Source organism: Astatotilapia calliptera, chromosome 18, assembly GCF_964374335.1.
Source record: "Astatotilapia calliptera chromosome 18, fAstCal68.1, whole genome shotgun sequence".
NCBI lineage: Eukaryota > Metazoa > Chordata > Actinopteri > Cichliformes > Cichlidae > Astatotilapia > Astatotilapia calliptera.
This window is the reverse complement of record NC_137439.1, coordinates 7,000,797-7,022,960: the sequence shown is the minus strand read 5'-3', so window position 1 is coordinate 7,022,960 and position 22,164 is coordinate 7,000,797. Positions and strand designations below refer to the sequence as shown.

General features: G+C 39.5%; 1 non-coding gene across 1 annotated transcript; it reads left to right on the top strand.

Moving 5' to 3' along the window:
• Nucleotides 1-16,950: 16,950 nt before the first annotated feature.
• On the top strand, nt 16,951-17,042 carry trnar-ucu (transfer RNA arginine (anticodon UCU)). Its single transcript is given in 2 exon segments — nt 16,951-16,987; nt 17,007-17,042. It is a non-coding gene; the product is annotated as a tRNA-Arg (tRNA).
• The last annotated feature ends 5,122 nt before the right edge of the window (nt 17,043-22,164 follow it).

Here is a 22,164-nt window from a genome sequence, read left to right as displayed (position 1 = left end):
TTTTTGGAAATAAGAATGTGGTTACTAATAATTCTGCAAGATAATTCCATAATTCTAGATAGTTTATGTTGTCAAATTATTTGCAAAAGAGTGTGTACACAGGCTAAAAATGGAAAAGCAGTTTCTCTGAAGAACCTGGGTAGGATTGGGCAGAAATCCTAAAAACAGACCAATTATTAATGACTAATATGTTTGTGTATCCAAAGCCCGACATGTTTTTTGATTTTGCTGTTCAAAATAAAAACAAAACAAAACAGTAAATTACTTTATCTTAACTTAATCTTATGTAAATGGTCACCGAAACACCAGATAAGTTGTAATCAACAGTTGAAATAGTCCCAAACAAATAGAGTTTTTTACTTTTAACATCGGTGTTCAGCTGTTTTGTTTTGTGGATCTACAATATACATTTGTTGCTTATACAACATGACTCCAGTAATCATTGTCAGACTTCTACAAACGACTTTCAGTGACATCTTATGGCCATTGGAGATAAAGCAGACAGACAGATGTCACAGAGACAGAGAGGAAGAGTTAGACAGGCAGGCAGACAGGATGGACGGTGGGCTGGTGTCTAACACGGTCTGATTTGGAGACCAGCCAACTAGGGGGAAACTGTCAAACACTGGCAGGAAGCTGCTGATTAATCTGAGCAGTGATGGAGAAAACCCCCCAGAGAGAGCTGAGAGGGAGTGAGAGAGGGAGAATGAAGGACAGGAGAGGAAGAGAGGAATCCAGCAAAACATGACGAGGTGTGAAAAAGGAGAATGACAGAGGGCAAACTATCCACTGTTATGTTCTAGATATTTTTTTAATGATTTTTATAGAATTGATTCAGTGGTGCCGCTCATCCAACACTCCTGCCAATACAGTGGATTGAATAGAAATTGAACTGAGCAGAACGACTGAGGAGCGGATTGAAAGTGGAATATTAAAAGACAAGGCAGACGGGATAGAAAGGCAGTGATGAAAAGAAGACGGCTGTAAAAAGATGGAAAGGTGTGAAACAAAAAAAGGACAAAGTATTTGGAGGAAATTTGATGTGGAGAATGTGAGAATGTCATGAAAGGTGTGAGATATGACAGGACGAAAGGAAGTTTGGTGTTCGCTCAAACAGGTTTGCGCTTCACTTTGGCATATAGTCAACCACCAAGCAACACTTATTTTGACAAAACAGCAGTTTAAAAAAGAAGATAAAAAAAGAAAGAAAATGATTTGCACTCCTCGCTCCTGCCACCCACACTGGATTTGGGTGGAAAACTGGATGTGTGACAGGTAAACCTGGGCTATTTAAAGAATGGGCACCAGTGTTTCTTTCAGTTTTGATCGCCAACCAAGTATCTATTCATTCCATTACCAACGATTACTCCGATCCAATTCGCAGTGGCAGGTAGTCTAGAAGTCCTGCTTTGCTGTCATGTCCTTCCGGGTAAATGGGATGTGCAAACACTGAAGTGTGTTGTGTGTCTGCCCCAGGGTCTACCCCGATCCTGCAATACCTTCACAGAGCATGTATATCAAATGATTGAATCAATTCCACACTTCAATAACTTTGCTCGTTTCAGCTCAAAGATGCGGTTTATCTCTAAGATAACTCTAGACAGCCAGTGTTCGTGGTGCTGTCTTTATTTTTCCCTGGGCAAACGTGATGGTGGCTGAACTTATTCTTCTTTACAGTTTGCGGCGAAAAAAAAAACTGACCACTAGCTCCCATCCAGCTCAATAATATTCAATATTTGCTGCATTTCTCTTTTCTTATTTACTGTTTTGGAGAATAGAGCTATCAATATTTGATGTGAACTGAATGGTGAATGTGTTTGTGGAGTGAGCTCTGCCTTTGCAGAAAGGAAGATAAAAATGTTCAGCGTCTGTCCAGCTTACCAAATATGACAAAACTCTTTTCAGGTTGATCTGTTTCCTAAACTTGGCCTTCATCTTTTGTATATCTGCTCAGGATATTACCCACCTTTGGTTGCATCGTGGAGCTTATCATTCTGTAGAAACTAACAGCAGGTGAATTTAGCTATGTGTAGAGATAAGAGTAGGTGGACAAAAGGCTCCTGTGTGTTGTCGGTGTGGCAGTGGAGATATTTCACAGCGGCTTGAAATACAAGCAGCAGCCTCCGTGGCTGAAAAATGAAACCAATGTGTAACTGCCAAAAATCTAAACTAAAAAACCTGACGCCACAGATCATTTTCAACAGCTAGCAAGGCAAACTGTGTGTCAAATTACACTGGGCAGCCACGGCCAGTTTGAGGTGCTGATGCATGTAGCTGTGGCTACTTGCTGCTAATGTGAGTCACTGAATGTGAACTCATATAGGTAACGTCCTTTTAGAGCATTAGCATAATCAGATAAAACGCTAAAACTAATTAAACTGTAGCCTGCTCAGGGTTTTGTTGTCTTTTTGACAAATGTAATTGCGTTATTTTGTTTATGTGTTACTTCAGCACTGATTAGCAGATGTCTATGTCCATACGACACGCCTGTAGTGTCTGTGGATGTTCCTTTTGAACCAAGCTAGTGTTAGCTAATAAAATCATCCATACATTCTCTTAACTAATTCAGAATCTGTGGGTGGGCTGGGCATTGTCCCAGCTGTCATTTGGCAAGAAGTGGAGTGCGCCGTGGACAGGTCATCAGGACTAACACACATCCAGACCCAGAACCTTCTTAAGTCAGCAGTAATGAGCACTGTCCCTCATGATAAAATCCAAACTGCCACAAATCAAGGTTTCACAAGGGTAGCCCCCCCCCCCCCCCCCAAAAAAAAAAACAAAACATTGGGCAGTGTCCATCTTCTATATACAGTCTATGTTCACACACACACAAAACATCAGTGCTGCTGGCTGCCAGATGCGCAGATAGCTTGCACAGACAACATGAAACAAGCAATCTCATTTGTGTGGTCATCATCCACAGTTAATAACGTTAGGATTAAAGATCAAATGATAAATCAAGAGTTTCACTATTTGTATCTTTTGGTTCTTCATTCTGAGGAGCATCTTGTAGTGCAATGCAGTGTTTTCTATGAGCACCTAAAGAAAGAATGGCACAAAGTAGCTCCCGTTCAGACATTTCGCTTTAGCGAGAGCTCAGGTTGACAGTAATGGGTGCATCATCACCTGTGAGTGTTCATTTGTATGCACCATGTTGTACCAGCTGTGGAAAAAAAAAGATTTTATCTTATGGTTTAATGTTGAGATTCACTCACTATCTGAATTTTTAAACATTTAAAGTTTACAGAAACTATTGACAGAGGAGAAGTAATTTTTTCAGCTCCCTGTTTTCCTCGTCTTTTCCTTTCGACCTTGGCTATGTAAAACAGCATTTTTTATTCCCCATTTATGCCATGTTTTCTTTATTTAAATACAAAACGGCAACAAATTTTTTCAGTCAGGCTTTTTAAGATTGCTCCTTCTCAGTTGTATGTTTCTTGGCATTCTGCATTGCAACTTATGCATCCACTCACATTTGGCTGATGCAGAAACAAATAGAATATATTCTATATATAAAACAGAGAGAGAGCGATTCACAATGTCTGCTCTCATAGGAATGTGTTTTCTTCTCTCTTCACTGGTCATCGTCTGGTTCAGATAGGCTTTCATTACACTGTCATTTGTTTCACCTCTCTCCCTTCAGAAAATCACATCCAGACAAACACAGAATTCCTTTGAAATGGCACCGCAGCCATCAGCGACTCGAGAGATTTGCAATTCAGATTCAGATCATTGTGGCAAGAGAAAAGGTTTAAATATTAAATATCCAAAAGTCCAAACCTGATCCTGGTTGATTGCATGTCATGTCAACTGTGAGTTTCCTTTAATTACTTATTTAGTGTGTCGTGGGTGACTCACCCTGATGTAGCGCCACGCTGATGCAGAAAGTAAGAGCCCCCCCCCCAACGAATGCACTACAAGAGATCACCTGTCGAGGGACTCGATGTGCTCTATTCTGATCTAAATAGAGGTAGTGCTCCTCTCGTTGTCAGGCATTTTAATGGTGTCAGCCCACACACAGATGTGAGCGTATGTGACTACATGCATAAAAACACTGTATCATTTTTATAAATAGACCTGCATGCAAAAGGATGTAGAGGGATTCAGTTTAACTCATGCTGGGTTCATCCTCTGAAAAAATAACTGCAAAAACAATACAAGTGAAGTCACAGAATATTTGATTTTTAAAATTTTATTTTTATACATGATTGAAATGATTAATTAATCACGTGACATGACTTTGTATTTCTTTTTATTTGGTCAACTAACTACTTGCTACATTGTGCAATGTGTCTATAGCCAGTGGCCAAAAACTCCAATCATCAAATAGCCACTTGAAGCTGGTCCAAAAAATTAGTCAATTCCAATAGACTGATGTCAAATGGACAATTTTACAGCAAAAAATAAATTTTCAACTTGGTCAAAACTGTACAGGTATTATTTTTTAATAACCGACTTGAACCCGAACCACACAGAACTGGATCTCGTTTGTCCAAAGATAAATGTAATTTGTTCCTTATCATAGTTTTAGTGAGAAATGATATTTATCCATGAGCAGGTATCTGTGTCTGTGCAATGCATCAACACAGTCACTGTGCATTTTCTTTTTTGGCATGGACCGTAAAATGGTGTAGACACTGCATCGGCACTAAACACGCACAAGAGGCATCCGTGGCAGTACCATTTGTAAAAGTATCTGGGAAGATGAAGCTTTTTAAACAGATTTCCATCTATTTTACCTTAACTGAGAGGAAACAGTGAACAAAAAGAGAAAAAAATAACAGAAAAGAGATGGAAGAAAGTGAATTTCTCTCAAAAATAACTGTGGTAGCTAAACCACCACATTCTGCACTTTTAAAAAGAAAAACAGACCTCAGACATATCATTTAATTTCTGTAGGCTCTTCATTTTTTTTTTTTTTTTAAGTTTTATCATTTTATATTTATATATATACAGTGGGGCAAAAAAGTATTTAGTCAGCCACCGATTGTGCAAGTTCCCCCACTTAAAATGATGACAGAGGTCAGTAATTTGCACCAGAGGTACACTTCAACTGTGAGAGACAGAATGTGAAAAAAAAATCCATGAATCCACATGGTAGGATTTGTAAAGAATTTATTCGTAAATCAGGGTGGAAAATAAGTATTTGGTCACCTCAAACAAGGAAAATCTCTGGCTCTCACAGACCTGTAACGTCTTCTGTAAGAAGCTTTTCTGACCCCCACTCGTTACCTGTATGAATGGCACCTGTTTGAACTCATCATCTGTATAAAAGACACCTGTCCACAGCCTCAAACAGTCAGACTCCAAACTCCACCATGGCCAAGACCAAAGAGCTTTCAAAGGACACCAGGAAAAGTATTGTAGACCTGCACCAGACTGGGAAGAGTGAATCTACAATAGGCAAGCAGCTTGGTGTGAAAAAATCAACTGTGGGAGCAATCATCAGAAAATGGAAGACATACAAGACCACTGATAATCTCCCTCCATCTGGGGCTCCACGCAAGATCTCATCCCGTGGGGTCAAAATGATCATGAGAACGGTGAGCAAAGATCCCAGAACCACACGGGGGGACCTGGTGAATGACCTGCAGAGAGCTGGGACCAAAGTAACAAAGGTCACCATCAGTAACACACTACAACGGCAGGGAATCAAATCCCGCAGTGCCAGACGTGTTCCGCTGCTGAAGCCAGTGCATGTCCAGGCCCGTCTGAAGTTTGCCAGAGAGCACATGGATGATACAGCAGAGGATTGGGAGAATGTCATGTGGTCAGATGAAACCAAAGTAGAACTTTTTGGTATAAACTCAACTCGTCGTGTTTGGAGGACGAAGAATACTGAGTTGCATCCCAAGAACACCATACCTACTGTGAAGCATGGGGGTGGAAACATCATGCTATGGGGCTGTTTTTCTGCCAAGGGGACAGGACGACTGATCCGTGTTAAGGACAGAATGAATGGGGCCATGTATCGTGAGATTTTGAGCCAAAACCTCCTTCCATCAGTGAGAACTTTGAGATGAAACGGGGATGGGTCTTCCAACATGACAATGATCCAAAACACACCACCCGGGCAACAAAGGAGTGGCTCCGTAAGAAGCATTTGAAAGTCCTGGAGTGGCCTAGCCAGTCTCCAGACCTCAACCCCATAGAAAATCTGTGGCGGCAGTTGAAAGTCCGTGTTGCTCGGCGACAGCCCCAAAACATCACTGCTCTCGAGACGATCTGGATGGAGGAATGGGCCAAAATACCAGCTACTGTGTGTGCAAACCTGGTAAAGACCTATAGTAAACGTTTGACCTCTGTTATTGCCAACAAAGGTTATGTTACAAAGTATTGAGTTGTATTTTTGTTATTGACCAAATACTTATTTTCCACCCTGATTTACGAATAAATTCTTTACAAATCCTACCATGTGAATTCATGGATTTTTTTTTTCACATTCTGTCTCTCACAGTTGAAGTGTACCTCTGGTGCAAATTACTGACCTCTGTCATCATTTTAGGTGGGGGAACTTGCACAATCGGTGGCTGACTAAATACTTTTTTGCCCCACTGTATGTAGAAAGAGAGATGCCACTGGAATGGAAAATTTGATATGCTTACCACAAAAAAGCTTCGGCATTTGACAGAAACATCTCAACAACATCTCAAATCACTTTACTGTGAAACAGCATCTCTACTTTTGAATACCCCCAATTGAACTAGATATGAAGCTCTGCTAATTAATATAGCTTTTTCATGACCACCTGTCAAAAGCTTTGAACAAAATGAACACAGTACTAATAAACGTTGGGGCAGAACTGTGCTGTAACAGCTCTTTAGGAAATGTGTTTGAATGATTTGATCCTAATTGACACTAAAATGTTCATTTTGAGTTTTTTTCTCAAACACTGTAATAAACCAAGAGGTTTATAGTAGGAATGATTCTCTTAGTTTTTGTGGCTAAATACATCTAGTTGGTAAACTGCAAACAACCTCTACTTATCCCGACAATTGTGTCTCAAAATCCCCTTTCCTCCTCCCCCTCCTCCTCCTCTTGAAGATTACCTGGTGTTGAATGAAGAATGAGCTGTGTCAAGCTCACAAAAAAGCAAGTGAGTTAAGCCTCACTTTCCATTCTTCCATTTAGGGCCAGAAAATGAATCTCCAGATAATGCTCACACCTTTGGCCCTGGGAATTGAAAAGTCCCTATGTGTCTGCAGGATCTAAGGCCATACGGGAATGGGAAAAGGGTCCCAGACGCCATTACAACTCATTTAAAGTTAGATTCCCTTTTCCCCTTGAGTGTATGAAAGCTCTTCAGATTGTAGGGATATTAGCTTCAGTCACCACCACACAGGAGGGAAACCTTTTAAAACGATGGAGTACTTGAGATGGGCTGTGAAGTGTTACTGACTTCGTAGTTTTAAAAAGTTGCTTTAAGTTTTAAGGCCCAGCTTCAAAAACCACCCTGTGATAAAAGCACTCTAAAACATTAAGTAAAATTACCAGTGAATAATACTACTCAAAAAGCAAACCTAAATGATTATATAAGAAGCTTTATGTGATGCATTTTCTGATGACTTCCAGGAACTCTTGACTGATGAAATACAACAACGTGCTGCATGATGGAGTTGTGCTTTTTGTCCCACATTTCAAAAGTAAGAGTGGTTGGCTAAACCAAGGCCTATTCTCAGCCACAAATGGTCATATCAGTATTATTTAAAGACAGAACTGACAATTCCCAAACCTACCCTTAAAGTGTACTGATGCTGGGGAAAAAGACAGACAGATTCAGTGTCATATGCATGGCTTCCCAGATGAATGTGGTTTGACAAGGATGACAAGGAGGACGAATATGATGCGACAGAATATTTTTATTACTGCTATCAAAACAGTGCATGCCTGTGCTACTCTTTCGGTCTATGATTTTTGTCCATTGGTAGACATTTGCCTGGCAGCATGATGACATCACAAAATATGATACATGATGATTGCTCTGTGGATATTAATGTCATGAAATTAGATTTACACAATGCTTTTATAGGTGTCGCCTGCATAAGCACTTCAAATGGGTCATTTTAGTAGGTGGTAGGTGGTTGTTAAGCAACTTGATAATGTCAGAATATCTGACACTGATAAGAATCTTTAGAGGACTAAAATGTGCCTGTGCGATAAGTTTGGTTCTGATCATCTAAGAGAAACGGATTTTGTGTAAATCTAGCAACAGACTGATGCATTTAATACCTTTGTGCCACTGCAAACAAAACATGTAAAAGAATATGGCAAGATTTCTTGCTGCAAAATCTGCTGCATATTTCAACATCTGTTAAAGATTGCAGACTATATAAGCATCGTCTATTAAATATTTGCAGATATTGTCATTAAAAAAAACCCTGCATCTTGAATATTATAACCAGATGAAATTTCTTTTTCTTGCTTATTTTTCGTTGTGCAACAGTGAAATTGTTGCTTTTTGCTTTGCAAGTCTTGTGAAATCAAGCTTTACAAGTCTACTGGAGTATTTTTTTTCCTTGGAGAATCTTCACTGGCTGATTGACAGTTTTACTGCACAGAGCAAGGCCTGTAATCCCAGAGGAGCTGCAGAGGAGACAATGTGGTTCCAGTTCTGGAGCTGTTCCAGCAATCATCAAGGGGGAATGTGAGGTGTCTGGACAATAATATGGACAGGCAGTTGTATTTAGCAGCACTCCATCCCCACTGAATGCAATGTGTTTCCTGAGTTGCCTGACGGTTTGCTAGAATCATCAGGCTAACCGAAACTCTCACTCCATTGTCTCACTAAACTCCTCCCACATCAATGTCTTTGCTTAAGCTACCCCCAGAGCAACTCTCTGCTTGACCAGCTGGTATCTGTCAGCTGCCTCCCGAGTCCTACAGGCTAACCAAGCTACCCTTCAAGTCTCACTGTCATTGTCTGCATGAGAGATGATGTCCCCCTTTTGGACAATGGAGTCCCCAGATGGGGCTCTGTCCACCACCCCACCCAGTCTATCCTAGTTCAGTTACACTAAATGTCAGCAAACAACAGCCAGCACCCATTCCCCAAACAGGAGATGCAGAGAAACAACCGTCTTGTCCACTGGGGAAAACCCCAACAGGTAGCAAGCTGGGGGGGGAGAGATGCAAATAAACCCATCAATACCTGCTGCCTCTAACTGAGGTCCAGCTCCACTCCAGGAGACTGATTTCAGAACCCAAGCCATGCATTGAAGTGAGCCCAACTATCACTCAACCTCACAAACCTTTCTGGTGGAAAAGGAGTCCAAGCAAATTTAAAGATGTATTTAAATCACGGTAAGAGCTTCTGGATGTCAATAAAACACTGAACTGTGAGGTCTCTGCAGTTATTGGGCAGAAAGCAAATGATTCAGATACAAAACCTTAGCTTAGATTTTTAATTACATTGTAGAAACATTTATACTTAGGGAATTGCTGCTTTAACATTGTTTTATCAGTGACACAGTTTTTAAAAAAAATCCACATATTTGAGATTTAAAGCGTTTTATTTGAGCTTATTTTTCTTAAAGAAACTGAAACCTTGTGGTGGGGGACTGGAGCCTAATCCCAGCCATAGAAGGATACCTTGGGTAGTAAGAGGCAGGGTACACCCTGAATAGGTTCCCACTCTATAACACAGAGAGACAGACAGACAACCATTCACACTCACATTCACACCTATGGAAAGTTTAGAATCACCAGTTACCTTAACTCCAATTATTGCTTGTCTGTAATTGGAGTTAGGGTAACTCCAAGAAGGTGTGTATATATATATATATATATATATATATATATATATATACACACACCTTCTGATTAGTAGATGATATATATATATATATACACACCTTCTGATTAGTAGATGACCGACTCTACCTCCTGAGCTACATCTACACCAAAGTTACAATTTACTGTATAACCTGAAGTAAGTAAAAAGCGGAATTTTAGCTTTAAAAACAATGACCAAAAGCACCTGACATTCACTCTGCAGTCAAATGTATCCTATTACTTGCAGTTAATTCGAATGTGTGTCCTAATCTTTTACACAGTGTGTATGTGGTTAAACAGAGAGTCTGTCTCAGGCCTTATACTGTCTGTGTATCCCAGACAGCAGTGTATACTTATGCCAAAAAAGGAAAAAAAAAAGTGTATTTCCTCTGCATGCACATTTCCACACCCTATTTCTGTGTGTGTTCTGTTTGTATATGCATGTCTTCTCAGTCTGTGTGCCCAATCAGCTGTGCGAGGAAACACACCCACTTCACTCTCTTACCAGCCCCGCTCATCCCGGTTGGCTGGGGCCGATCAGAAACACGGCTCCCCGATTGGCCAGCAGCGAAAGAGGCAGCAGTTTGTTGCTGTTGCTAAGATCCTGTTGCTAGGTTCCCGGCTGTTGCTAGGAGACATGTGATGCATTATGGATGGTTGGTTTCCTCACGCAGGAGTGAAACTGAAGGGCTGATGACTGGCACTTCCATCACGCTGTATCGTTTTCTCTCCCTCTCTTTTCATCATCCTCTGTCTTCATCGTGCCGTCATTCTGTCTCTATCATTTTGAAATAAATTCTGACTTACTGTAAGAGCATGACTTAAGTACATGGGCACAGGGTTTACACTCTTAGTGTCTACTTTTAATGGGACTAATACTAAAGAGAGAGAGAGGTCAAAATGAGGATTCAAATGCAGATATAACAAATGGATTCTGCTCAAGTCTACTAAAACTGGAAAAAGACAAAGAAGCAAGCAAGGATCCAAAAAATACAAGGAAAACATAAGGAGACAGACTGCCAAGTAGAGGCAAGTCTATTTATGTATGTATGTATGTATGTATGTATGTATGTATGTATGTATATATATATATATATATATATATATATATATATATATAACAGGAAGGGCCTGTGATGAGTCCAACCGATGGAAAAACAAGTAGATACAGGCAGAAGGCTTTTCTGATATCTCTAAATTGTGCCCTATATTTTCCTCTGTCCTTCATCCTCTTGCTGGTGACTTGAAAATCACCTTACAGGATGTCTCAATTCCTAAAACAGAGGAGGAGACAGGAAAGATGGAGGTAAAGTGTTTTTAACTTCAACTATAACAGAGGTGAGTATACAAACCCCTCACTATTTGTGTTACGTTTGTCACAAGCCCTCTTACACCCGAGATCAAAAAGTACAGCTGTGGTTGTGCTACAAGCAAACAATTTACGATGGAGATGCACCACATGTCACATTTAATTGACATTACTTTAAAATAAGCCTCCAGCAGGGGTGTCAAGGATGTTTTGATAAATGTCGATGCCTTGTGTGTCTTCCTTGCATCCTCTGCTGGTGGGAGTCACTAAGACACTAGGAGAGGCGGCAAGGATAGAGGATTCACAAACTGAGAAATAGAACAAAGGGGAAAGGGGATATGAAAAAAAGCTAAACACTGAGAAACAGTAAAGGATATTAAATTAACGAAAAAGTTAATTTATTATCTGCACAAAATTGGACACCATGACGCAGTACAATATTTGCACTGCTCCTTTGATTAGTTGATTATGTTGGACACTGGTAACTGAAGGACTACTACTCAAACGGATCCATGTCCTCTTCTGATGGAGAACATCAGGAGAGGACATGGATCTGCAAGAAAGTTGTAATTAGTAGTAACTAGTGGATTAACTAACTGAATAAATGAATTGGCAGGAATGAAAGAAATAGGAGGAGGGAATGTCTTCTGAATTAGACTGAAATTCTAAATTTGCTGGCAAAAATCATCCCACCAACACGGTGCTGGCGACCAGTCTAGAACCAGATCTATTCATTCCAACCTAGAAAAGACGACCAACATGGATCCACAAAATTACCGAGTGTGGGGTGGCTGCGAAAGTCTTAATCACCGCTAACTCTTTAGTTACTTGATTAGTTTATATTACATGATAGAACATCGTGGCATGTGACCTATCTGTGGAACACTATTTATCACTTCTAAGAAAGCCTATTCGAGTCCTGCACTCTTTGCAAGATAGTAGCGCCGGCTTCGTGCTTCAAATGTGAAGTATAAAATGAGCATTATTACTTTCGGGTTGTAAGTGCACAGAGGTGCAGCAGCCAATTTTTCCCTCACTCCTCAGAAGACATGCTAGGTCACTCTGCATCAAAGAGCTGCCTCCCTGCCTGATCAAAGACTGTTCGACTGGCTTGATGGACAGTCAAAAATAGTGTTCTCACATCACCTCCACTTTCCCCTGACAGGTTTTCATGTATATGCTCATCAGATAAATTAGATTTTATGCATAAAGTATATATAGAAATGCTGGAGCAACTGTGTATAAATAGGATGTCTCTATAAGCATATTATGAACTATTAGATTTTCACATGATAAACTACACTGCATGAAATGACAGGCAAAGGGCAAAAATTGTTTTGCAATAACAAAGGAAGAACAAAAAATGATGCTATACTTGCAGGTTACACGATTGGCTACATTTGAAATGCTTTCACAGTGATAAAACAAGATTCCCTTATATTTATTCGATATAATTTAAATGCCTCTTTAGATATATGTCATTTAAAGGTTTGTATATTGCAGATGTCACCCTCTTGATTTCGTCCCACTGTTTCAAAGCTTCAAGTTTCTGATTTTAGCCTTTGATACCTTGATTTTTAAACCAGACACCACAAGCAAGTCTAAGGTTAACTTGACTGAGGAACTGAAGGGCACCACACACTCAAACTCATACAATTTACACTAAATGGTAGCATCTTTTACTAAATATACATGATACCATATTAAAAGAGACTTGAAAGTGGTCGTTCAATTCAGAAACTCATCAGGAAAGCATTTATTAGGGTCATAGGTGAAGTGAGTAAAATATTCTCTATTACTGGATCCTTTTGGACTGGCTTCATGTGTTAAAATGTTTTGGGGGGGTTTGTTTGCCATCTAAAGCCACATTTTTTAAAGGAACTGTTTAAAGGAGCTTTGAGAATCGGTTTTGTGAGATATCGCAAAGAACTAACCTGAACCTTCTCTTCCAAACACAAATGATGTAATCTCAGCTCTCTTCAAGTGTAACAACATCAGTAAAACAATCAGAGTATGTGCTCTGTGATAATGGCAACTTAAGTGAAACAGAATTTCAACAGAGCTTTTCCAGAGATGTATTTCTGGGTAAACAAAAGTGCAACAAATTAGATTCTCATATCAGGATTTTATCTGGATGTGACTCTTGGCATGACAAATAAGCCCAATGATTTTAATTAGATGTGTAAACTTTGCTGTTTCTGGCACATTGGTTGCCAACGACTTTTTAAGATTTTGCTGCCAAAAAACTTCTTATTACCTTAACAAATCACATTAACAATATTTTTTAGCAGGAAGTGGAATGCAGAATACAGGTAATCAGCCTCAAAAATAGCTTAAAAGTGACCCTTTCTCATATTTTTTTCTCACATTCTGTGATACCAAATTAAATTGCTGGCTGCAAAGATGAACCGCATGTAAAAGGACAAAAAAAAGAAAAACTTCCATTACATATTTCCTGTGTCCAGGAACACTTTATGAAGCACACCTGGCCATAGGTGTCCTTCCTCCTCCGCAGTGCTGGATGACATTTGCAGTGACAGAAGTGTTTGGTCTGTGGTCTCAGTCTCTCTCGCTCTCTCTCAATACACACACACACACATACACACAAACTACCCATATGGCAACAGAGCCACTCAGTCGCAGCTCTTATCTTTGAAAACTACTCAAGTCTGCACATCGAAAATACCTGCTGCCACTGCCTTTGATTCCCAGGGAAGACAGGCAGACACGTGCGTGTGAGTGAGACAGCCTCAGAGACATGTAGGAATGAGGCGAGTGCGAGTCTGTGCATGATTGCCACAGTGGGGAGTATGTCATCCAGTGTGTGTACAGTTGTTAGAAATGTGCAAGCTGCTGGGACATGTGTATGTGTACACGCGTACATGTACGTGCATGCTTGCTTGCGTGTGTGTGTGTGTGTGTGTGTGTGTGTGTGTACCCGATTCGTGACAAGCCAACTGTGACAGGCTCTAATAGCTCTCAAACACATCCGTCTGAACACACTGCTGCTCATTGTGTGTGTTTTCTCTGTTTTATCTCTGGCTCTGTTATCACTGCAAGTCTTCTCCTCCACTGCCAACACCACCGGAGCGAGACAGATTGAGGAGGAAGTTGGCCGGGAAATGGCATCGATGGAAAGTTCTGCTCTGTGGTGAAACTCTGCGTCTAGACCTTTCTGCAAACATAAAGTACCTGCTTTACAGTCTGACAGCAGAATTGAGCTGGCTAATGAATTGAGGAGGTCTGTTACAGCGAAAAAGGCTCATGGCATATACATATATACATATTAGCCTCTCACTTTTATACACTTTAAAGATTGTCAACGTATAAACTCAGAGACACAGGCCAAATGTGCAAGTAGCTTATTACAACAGGTAGTTACTTTTCCCTTGCAACAGCATGTAGTGGAGACAGTAATTAGCATAACATAGCATCCATGTAGGAAGGTAGTCAGGGTGGATTAATGAGTTGTTGTCAAAGCATGTTTGCAATTTGTTTCCAGTTTTAAACTGAAAGCCAGCATTTAACCATGACCACTTCTACTAAAAAAACACAAAGCATTTAACCCAAACCTTGACGTCTGACGTGATTTCAAAAAACATCACCTCATAGCTGTCTGTGGTTCTCAGATTTTACCTTCAACACGAGTCATTAGTCTTAATGGGTTTTCCATCCACTTGCTAGAAATAAGTCTGGGCTCGAGGAGTCAGAATTGGGAAAACTTTTCTGAACTCATAAAGATGCCACAGGGACAATCCAGTGTCTAAATGTCAAACAATCTCAATATATTGGATTCAAAACCTCTAAAAATAGTTATACTGAAATATTCAGAATTACTTCTTAAAGTTGCCTTAAAAGTATGCATGACTTTTAACGGAGACAGAGAATACTAAAAGAATCAATACCTTCACTGTCAGAAAAAAAATTTAAAAAAGAAAAGTGGTACTTTATAAGACTTGATAAATTGATAAAAGGAATTTAGTCTTACATTTCTTACCTGCAAAATATACAAACAAATATATAAGACATAAAATCTTCACCTTGCAACATACAGAAGCAAAAATATATTCAGTTATTCAAATCCTTCATGTCCACCGACACAAATCATATCTATAACAGTTCCATTCCCCTCTTAATTCTCCCACGTGCACATGTCAGTTTTGTCCTGCAGCCGCACATCATTTGTAATTATGTAAAACAGTCCGTTCTTATTGCATGGAGGAAAGCAATTTTTCTATGCAAATGGTTAAATTCCCTGTGAGGGCCGCTAGTGGAAGCATGCTTATAAACGTGCTAATGATGAATGACGGCGGGTGATATTGGGGTCACTGCACGTGCGACACTGATGAAAATGATAAACTAAATGCCAGAAGTGTCCTCACAACGAGTGAACTGGGTAAAAGAGATGGGACATGGTGGCGCATTTATTATCCAATTGGGTGAAGCAATAACGAAGAAAGATCAGAGTGATTTGAATCATTTATTTTTTCTTTCATTTTGAATCATTTTCTCTGACTTTGTTTGAGATAATAGTACAAATCCTACACAGTAAATACACAGAGCGCTGCATGCTGAAATTGTGTGTAAACCACTTGACCTGGACTCATTCACCTTTTAAGATTTCTATCAGTAAAAAGAGAAACTCTTGGTTTTCCCAACCCTGAATGTCAAGGTAATGACTTCAGCAGGGGTTCAGCTTAAAGCAGTCTGGTCATGCTTCTCTGACCTCACAAATAATGTTTGTTCAAACTTAATACGATTTATAAAATAATTTTAATTGTGAAAGTGCAGGATTTAATTTTATGGAACCAAATTCCATCATCTTTGTTGTATCATTATGGTCCAGTGAATATTCTTTCGCTATCCGGTCGTAAAGTCTGACGTCATTAGCCATGTCTGGGCCTAAACTCCGCTGCAGTCCATATATCAAACGATCACTATGGCATTAATGAGAGTTGAAAAACTGTCTAAAGTCTTTAATCTTTAATAAAATGATCAGCGTTCTGCTCTACCAGGTGTAACAATTGAGTTTAACATCCAGGCATCCATGAAAACGGAATTTATGACATTTAACGGAGTTAGAAGTTAGCAGGAAGTTAGCTCGCTAGCTTCTATCTAAATACAATATAGCATGTCCTGATTGCGGGGTTTTGGAAACAAATTAAAACGTACAGCTCTGTTATCACTTCCAACATAAATGAAGACAGAAAGCTAAACAGCAGTGACGTTTGTAGGGTTACTGAAGTTTGGCTAGCTGGTATTTAATGATGTGCTACGTGACCGCTAGCGACACAGCTATGTTAGCATAATATAAACAAGCTAACTTTTTTTCCACTTGATAAAAGTTAACGTGAGTGTTCTCGGTGGTCAGGAACAAATGTAATCGCATGGCAGGATGCTGTAAAAGGACCAAACTTCAGCCAGGAGAACAACTGAGATAATCCATCCACAATACGAGGTTAGTCATTCAAATACTGCTGCATGGGCTGGGCTGTAGTTACATCATAAGGTTTTAAAAACTGAGCTTAAATAAATGATTAGCGGTAATAAAAGCCGAGGGAGGTCAACAGTGATCACTGACTGTTTTAGGAGCTTTTTGAGATTAAATAGAAGAAAATACATAACATTAAACATGTTAACAACACAAAAGCCATATTAAACGCAGACTACTTTGGACCCGGAAGTAGGATTTGTCACGTCATCACTTAACGACCAGATTAGTCACATAGTGGTCAGAAAATTAGCATATTTTAGTGCAATGGATATAGCTAGCTGCTTTTTTAAGGCACAGGGATATAGGTTATAGGATTTAGGTTTAAGTTCCAATGCAAGAAGCAACAAAAAATGATTAGGGGATGCAACATATAACAGGCTCTGTGGAGCAATGGATAGCGCATTGGACTTCTAGTGATTCACTTCAGATGTAATTCAAAGGTTGTGGGTTCAAGTCCCACCAGAGTCACTATTTAACTGAGGGACCTACCTGAGGTTCTATCTATAACACAATTACATGACCTTTAATTAGGAAAGAAAAGTCACAGTTTTTCCTTTTGTTTTCTACTGTACCTTTTCTGTTTTCATTACAGAGTGTCCACATACTAATGGATGAACCATTACAGAAACATAAAAAATATTTTGGTAATTACTAATACAGTTACTGTAGCATGAGCCATTGAGTGGTGGTCTAACAAATTTGTTAAGTGTTCAGTTTTGTGACAAGTTAATGCATTGAATTGCACTTTACGCAAGGCTTTAGGGGACAAAATCAAACATAAGCTAAAAGACAGACATTTAACATTGTTACATGCCTGTAGTCTTATAGCATTACATACTGCAAAGGACTGAAGTCTATTGGATTATTCTGCATGTGGATAAAAAACTGTATGTGGATAAATTTTATGAGACCAGCTTGAAATTCACAGTTTCCTTAAATCATAAGAAAAAATACTCAAACTAAGTTTTACATTCATAGGATGGATTAACACTTTTTTTTTTACCCTTGCAAAAGATTTTTGATATCTTCTTACTAATATTACCTTTTTATTAGATTTTCTTAAAGTCTGAATTTGTGAAACAATGCTCTGTCTCTTGAAAATATAAGATAATTATGTTCTGGCTCCTGGATATGTTGTGTTTGAGTTTCTTTGAGTTTGCTGTTTATAAGTCTTATTTCTATTATGCCAGTGCCCCAGTCTCTCCCAATCTTGTCTCTGTGTTTTGTTATCCTTTCAGTCTCTCCAGTCCGTCATGTCTCATTGTCTGTTTACCCCCAGTAGTATTATCAACTTAGTAGTTTGAGTAGTGTTAGTCTGAGTCTCAGTATTTATTTGTATGTGTGTTACTTCCTGTTTTATTTTGATACTCTCTCGTTCTTGCATGTTATATTCAGTTTTGCTTCCCCTGTCATGTCAGTCAGATTCTGCTCAGCTGTGCATCCAGGTGTGTCCACTCTGCCCTAATCTCCTCCTGTGTAAATACCATCTGTGTCTCCCTCTGTTCTCTGTCATGTCATCCACTTGAGCTGTGTGTTTTGCTTGCATTAGTTTCCTTGTAGTTTTCAAGCTTCCTAGTTTGTAGTTTTTACCTCGCTAGAGTTTTTGTATTCCTTATGTTTTGTGTTTATAACCTAAAGCAATAAAGTTGCCTCTCTTAGTTTACCCATGTCTCTATCTGGCAATTTGGTCCTGCCTTGCCTGTCACACAGCCGTACATGACAGGAACACTAAATCTTGGTCTCACAGGAAGCCCTGAAACATTGGTCACAGTACCCAGAGGTCAAGTCATCATGGGCAGTTAGAAAAGTTATGTGACCTTTATAAAGGTACTTAACCCCAGTGAGTCAGTGGCAGACGCCTGTTAGTGTGGGCAGCTGCTAGGTGGCACATTTTACAGCTGTGTTTTTATGCTTGAGATTTATTTTATGTGGCATCAATAAACCCAATGAAAGAAAAACCAGTTAAAACTGTGTTGAAACACCGAAAATGTGTGTGATTGCCATTTGAGGTGAATCGCTGAGAGGAGTCATTCTGTCCACAACATCTCCTATTGATTACTAAACATAGGATATGCAACTGCAAACTGCTCAGAGACTAATGTACAGACAGGGACAAAAATATTTGTGAACTTGAGTAAGCTCTTTCTGAGTTCTTCTTGCAGGAAGAATAAGAGTTGCCCATTAACAGACAGACAGTGTCACTGCCAACAGCGGCTCTGTGGTTTTACAAATCTGGTTGATGATTTTGAATAGCAACATGACTGCTCGCTTTGAGCACAGAAATGGATCCTCATTCGCTACCAGCAGAATGAATGACAACATTTTTACTTGAGGCGTTGAGGGGACTGATAGCCACAGTGGCATGCTCAGGCATCTTGTTTCGATGTTAAATAAAGTGGTCTACTCAGAGTCTCAACGTATAATGCTGCAGTCTGAGGGGAAAAAAAGTCGAGGCAATTATATTTCTGTCCCTGTTTCACTTCTATTGAAAGTTTCCACAGTAATTTATTTTCTGAATAAGTTCCATGACCTCTCAGGCCTCTAAAAACCTGTTTAAATTCCCCATTGTACAATTTATTTCAAATGTGCCTATGTGACAAAAGGAAAATAAACATTCATTTTCTCAGTCCTGAAAACTTAATTTTTACAGCAGTAGCAACAATTGACAAGATGGTAATAAAAAATAATGACAACTTTACAACAATTTTTCAGGGCTTCCTAAACTTCCTGTGCATCAAGGACCAAAATTCAGCAGAAAAAGGAAATGTGCATTAGTTAATTACAGTACCAATGCATCATCTACTCTAAAATGATAATTTATATATTTTTAATAATAGAATTTTTCAGGCTTCTTGTTATTTTTGTATAAACTCCAACAATGAAGTAATCAGAACTGTGGAATAAAATGCTCAACTTCTAAACTTTTGACTAGACTAGAATTTTTTTCAACTTACCTTTTTTTTTAGTATTTAATGCTGTTCAAGACACGGTCAGATCAAACCAGACATCTGTAAAGAACAGACTGTGTTATGCAGAGTTATGCAGACTAGCAAAACAGCAACATTCAGTATAGCAACATTATCAATGCAAACTGATTTACTTTCATCTTGATATAACAAATTATATTTTTCTAAATTATAAAGCAATTTACAAAAACAGATTTTTTTTAATAAAATAGAATAATATTTATTGCCAGTCCATCCATTTATCCATTTTGTTTTCACCCAAAATCAGACTGCATGATGATGGACAAAGCAGTAATTCACGGTATTCCAGACATCCTTCCTGATCCCACATTCTAGTTCCTCTTGGGCATCCTAGGGCATTCCCAGCTTGATGAGATATAATGTCTCCAGCAAGTTCTGGGTCTGCCCAGTGATCTCCTCCCAGCTGGATGTGCTTGGAAAACCTCCAAAGAGATGCACGCAAGAAGCATCCTGATTAGACACCTGAACCACCTGAGTTGACTCCTGGAGCATCACAATGAAGCAGCGGCTTTGCTCTTAGCAGCGGCTTTGCTCTTAGCACCATCCAGGAGTCTGAGGTCCAGCCACCATTCACGATTACCAAGATTGTATGGCCACAGGTCTAACTGAAAAAAGGATGGTTTAAAGGGTTTTGATTCTTCCTTGTTGAAAAATTGCTACCTAATTACAGAGGAGGGGTTAGCATCCCTCTGATCCTGGGAAACAGCCACTGGTATAGTCTCGAAGGGTAAATCGGTTCCAGGTGAGGGGACAGACTAAGAAAAAAATCTCTCAATAATTCACAATTCACAGTTTGAGAACCTTGCTGGGTAGCAGGAAGAAATAACCTCCACTGCCATGTAGGCCCATGGGTTGGATACTATGCAGCCTGGGTGGAAGCCAAAAGCAGGGGTCTTGATGTGCCGGTGTCTTTAACAAACTAAGCTTTTAAACACATCTGCATAGAGGGAAGAAAATGGCACAAGATGGAGTAGTTTATATAGACACTCTGCAACACTTGTCAGTCACACTGGTTGCTTCTGTGACTGGTCAGAATGTGTGTTGATTTGAACTGTGTACTATCTCCTTTCCTTTTCATAAAGGACGGTTCAGTGTATCCTGTGTGGTAATGCAGGAACCAATGAGGTATCTTTCCTTTGTATTTGGAGAATTCGAACAGCTCTTACTGTGCCACGGACACAGTACCTCTATTATTTCACTCACTCATTCCTAAGCAAAACTGACTTTTCAAAATGCAATGAAGGCGATGCATAAAGGTGGAGACACAGTGGATATGAACTGACAGGACAAATGATGAAAAATGCCATAAACCAAACCATCATAAGCAATGCTACAGCACAACAAGCATGTGCTGTTTGGGGCTGTATGATGGAGACAATAGCTGGCTCATCTATCTCACATCAATCCCCAACAAAGTCCCCCCATTATCAGTTTTCTTATCTGCTTATCTGACTGGTTGTAAGGAGCCGGAGTCTAACTCTGATGATATCGACTGAGAGGTTGCCAGTTTGTCACAGACAGACAAGTAGTCGTTCTCTGACATTAACACGTATAGTGAATTCATAATCACCAGTCAACCCAACTGGGGCAGTATTCACTGATACCAAAAATCTTTTGGATCTATAGAGCTGGCAGCATATGAATGGAGGTCTCAGGATAATTATGGCATTATTCATTAAACTGTGTGTTCTATTACATATTCTGAATTAGGGTAATAACCTTTAATTCTTATTACAACAATAGCCCTCATTTATCACATAAGATACACTTGGTGTTACTTGGTGTTCAGGATTGAGATCAGTTCAGATTTTGGCAGAATTATGAACAAAAGTCAAAGAAATCAATTCAATAATTAATTAATCAATGAATCTTAATCACTAGTTCTTTTACCCATATAAAACTTTAAAATGTCCACATTTAGTGCAAGTTATTTTTTGCACTAACTTGTCTTGTAGCACCTTGGTTCCTGGAGGAACGTTGTTTCGCCTCACTGTGTATTTTTAAACTGTATATGGTTGAAGTGACAATAAAGTTGAACTTGAACTTGAACTTGAACATTATGAGTGAGTCAAAGATCTTGGGCTTCAGGCAAACAAGTGAGGGACGTTCTTTCCTAACCTTTTATTTAACACCAACAACACTTTTTATTACTTTTGGACAACGGAGATGATCTTCTCCATTCAGTTGCTCCCTTTAGGGGTCACCATATCATCTCACAATATCCCTGGCATCCACGCCATCATTCTTACGTCCTCCTGTCATGATCTGGAGTTTGTGACTCCATGTTTATGTTTTAGTAGTTATTATTATTCTGGGTTTTGTTTTCATGTTCCTATGTGTTCCCCAGTCTGTGTGAAGTTTTTGCGTTGTGTCATTGGGTGTATGTGTTTCCTGTTTTATTTTGAAGGTCTGCGTCTTATGTGAGTGTTTTCAGTTTGCCTCCCTAGTCTCGTCACGTTAATCACTCCCAGCTGTGTCCCCCACCTGTGTGTGATCTCCCTGTGTTCTCTGAGTGTTTTTATGTCTTGTCTTCTGTCTTAGTCGTTGCTTGTTCGTCTGTGTTGTTTCCCCTCGGTCTCCCTGCGTCTCTCCGTATGCATTTC